The sequence below is a fragment of the Dioscorea cayenensis genome, chromosome 20 (genome assembly GCF_009730915.1).
Source record: "Dioscorea cayenensis subsp. rotundata cultivar TDr96_F1 chromosome 20, TDr96_F1_v2_PseudoChromosome.rev07_lg8_w22 25.fasta, whole genome shotgun sequence".
NCBI lineage: Eukaryota > Viridiplantae > Streptophyta > Magnoliopsida > Dioscoreales > Dioscoreaceae > Dioscorea > Dioscorea cayenensis.
The window spans coordinates 23,988,591-23,991,517 of record NC_052490.1 but is presented as its reverse complement, the minus strand read 5'-3'; the positions used below and the strand labels follow the sequence as shown (position 1 = coordinate 23,991,517).

The window sequence follows — 2,927 nt, the reverse complement described above, 5'->3', positions numbered from 1 at the left end:
CACTTACGGGCAAGCAATCAAGTTTTTGGCTCCGTCGCCAGGGAGTTAATGAATTCTAGGAAATGTCTAGCTTATTGCTCTAACCATTTTTTTCTTCTATTTCTTTTTTTCATTTGTTTTATTTCTTTTTGAGCTTAACTGTCTTTATCTTTATTGACTTTGCAAGGTACTGTGTATGACACGAGCAAATCCATCAAATCTAGTTGAACAAGACAGTGAAATTGAGAGAACCTTGCATTGAAGGCTTAGAGAAGTGGGTGAAAGCACTAGGGAAAGAAGCATTGAAATCGAGGATAGAGAATCTGCAGTTATGGCCGAAGAAAGACGTACTTTGTCCGAGTATGAAAGGTCACAATTCACCGGTGAAGAATTCAGTGTGCAAGTTCCATCCATCGCCACAAATAATTTTGAGATCAAGGCAAGCACCATCGGCATGATCCAAAATTCAATCCAATTTAATGGTCTTGCAAATGAAGATGCCCATGATAATCTCACCCGTTTTCTTCAAATTTGTTCTACCTTCAAGATAAACGGGGTGATTAACGATACGATCCGGCAATGATTGTTCCATTTCAGTTTGAGAGATAGAGCATACCATTAGCTTACATCCTTACCGCCAGGATCGATCAAAACATGGAAAGATATGATGGAAAAATTCTTGGGAAGTTATTTTCTTCCTAGCAAAGCAGCGAAGCTAAGGCAAGAAATTTCTGCATTCAAACAAGGGGAGTCGGATGCATTTTTTAAAGCTTATGAGAGATTTAAGGATCTTCTCTGACGATGCCCCATCATGGCTTTGCTTCTTGGATGTGAGTTTAGATCATCTACAATGGGTTAAACTAATCAACCCGCCAATTAATTGATGCCGTAGCGGGTGGATCCCTTTGCAACAAGTACCCCGATGAAACCGAGCAACTACTTGAATCAATGTCAAGCAATGAGTCTAATTGGGCCTCAAGAGGTGCACCACAAAAAGGTGTCGGAATCTATGAAGTCAGCGCTAATGATGCTCTTGCAGCGAAGGTTGATGTTTTGTCTCAAAAGTTAGATTTGCTCATGAGGAGTAGCTCAAAGTCGGAGTCAGTGATGAGTTGTAGCACTTGTGGTGGAGGGCATGAAGTTGTTCATTATCTAATTGCTAGTTCCTGCATTGGCTCAATTGAGAATTTTGATTATATTGGGGGACAAAGACCACAAGGGAATCCCTACAGCTCGACCTATAATCCAGGGTGGAAATACCACCCAAACTTTTCATGGAATCAAGGGAAAAAACAGAAAGCCGCACCACCTCTACAAGGTTCTCAAATGCAACAACCAAGTTTGGAGAAGAGGTTCACTACTGAAGATGTGCTCACCAAGTTCATGATTAACACTGAATCTAGGTTTAACAGTATAACTAGCAGTATGGATAATCAGTTCAGTAAGATAAATAAGCTCAATCTTACAGAACCTCCAAGCCTCAGTACAGTCCCTTGAACACCAAGTGAGGCAGCTTGCTAAAGCAAATTCTGAGCGGCCTTCTGGCAGTCTTCCTAGCAACACTAAGGAGAACCCAAGAAAACACTTGAAGGCCATCGCCCTTAGAAGTGAGAAACAAGTTGAGACAAGGGTCGGAGTTGACCCAAGTGTCAAGGAAACTAGGGTAGCCGAGGTGGAAGACCCTAACACTATGGAGAAAGTTATTGAACCAAACAAGCAAAATGATGAAAAAGAAAGTCAAAAAAACGGTTCATCTAAGCCGTCTGAATACAAACCTCCAATCCCCTATCCGGCTAGATTGAAGCAAGACAAGGAGGATGCTCAATGCAGAAAATTTACCAGCTTCACATAAACATCCCAATTGTGGAAGCTTTAACTCAAATGCCGAAGTATGCCAAGTTCTTGAAGGAGTCGCTAACAAAAAAGAGAAAAATGGAAGAAGAGGGCACAGTTGCACTCACGAGAAATTGCTCGGCCATTTTGGAGAAAAAGCTCCCACAAAAATTGAAGGATCCGAGAAGTTTCATAATTCCATGTGTGCTTGAGGATGGAGTTTAAGAAAATGCCCTAGCAGACTCGGGGGCAAGCATCATCAGGCTCAGTTTGTTCACCTGGGAGCCATCTTCATGGGGCCCTACATCACAAGGTCGATTCGAGGCATGAATTTATTTGACCATACTCGAGGCATAACTATGGTCGGGGAAGTGGCACCTCTTATAGCTCCTGTCTTGCGAGCAATTGGGTTGTTACAGAAGAAGGGTGGCACATGTAAACTTGCTTCGCACTTGACCATAGGAACATCCAGTCTGCAGGACCATCATGAGTCAGAGTCCGAGTCTGATGACGCACCCACTCAGGACCCACCTGGCACCTCATTCCCATCAGACTTTGACTCTAGATTCAAGGGTATGGAGGATGATATTCAGGTGATCCGTCATGAGCAGCGTGAGATGCGTGGACAGATCTATCAGGTTTTAGAGAATCAGCACCAGTTCACAAAGCACTTTCAGCAGTTCGTTATCTCCTCCCGTGGATCATCATCTCAAGCCACTACTGCTTCTTGCTCCATTTCCCCACTACCTGCAGCACCGCTTTATGACATCTTTCATTTCTGAGCATGGACATCTATTTTTATGTCTGTAGCTTGTTTATTTATTTTGATGCACATGTGTTTGTTTGTTTTGAATAAGTTGGCGAGGGGATGCCCTACAAATATTGTGTACAACTTTGTTACTCTTCATCTAGTACTTGTGTGTTTGGACTACTCTCGGTATTTATTTTTTTGCAATCTTAATTTTTTTGTTTGGAATGATGATGCCCCTTTATGCCTTGTAGGGCATTAAGGGAGCTTAGTGAGCCTTCCCATATTTCATGGAAGCCGGACCCGACTTGCAATGCTTGCAACACCTTTTTGTTCGGGTCATATCTCGTCGTGTGCATAAGAATAA

At 42.6% G+C, this 2,927-nt stretch overlaps 1 non-coding gene across 1 annotated transcript; it reads right to left on the bottom strand.

The window, feature by feature from the left end:
- Positions 1 to 691: 691 nt before the first annotated feature.
- LOC120252219 lies at positions 692 to 797 on the bottom strand. Its single transcript, XR_005533760.1, has one exon. It is a non-coding gene; the product is annotated as a small nucleolar RNA R71 (small nucleolar RNA).
- Between the last annotated feature and the right edge of the window lie 2,130 nt (positions 798 to 2,927).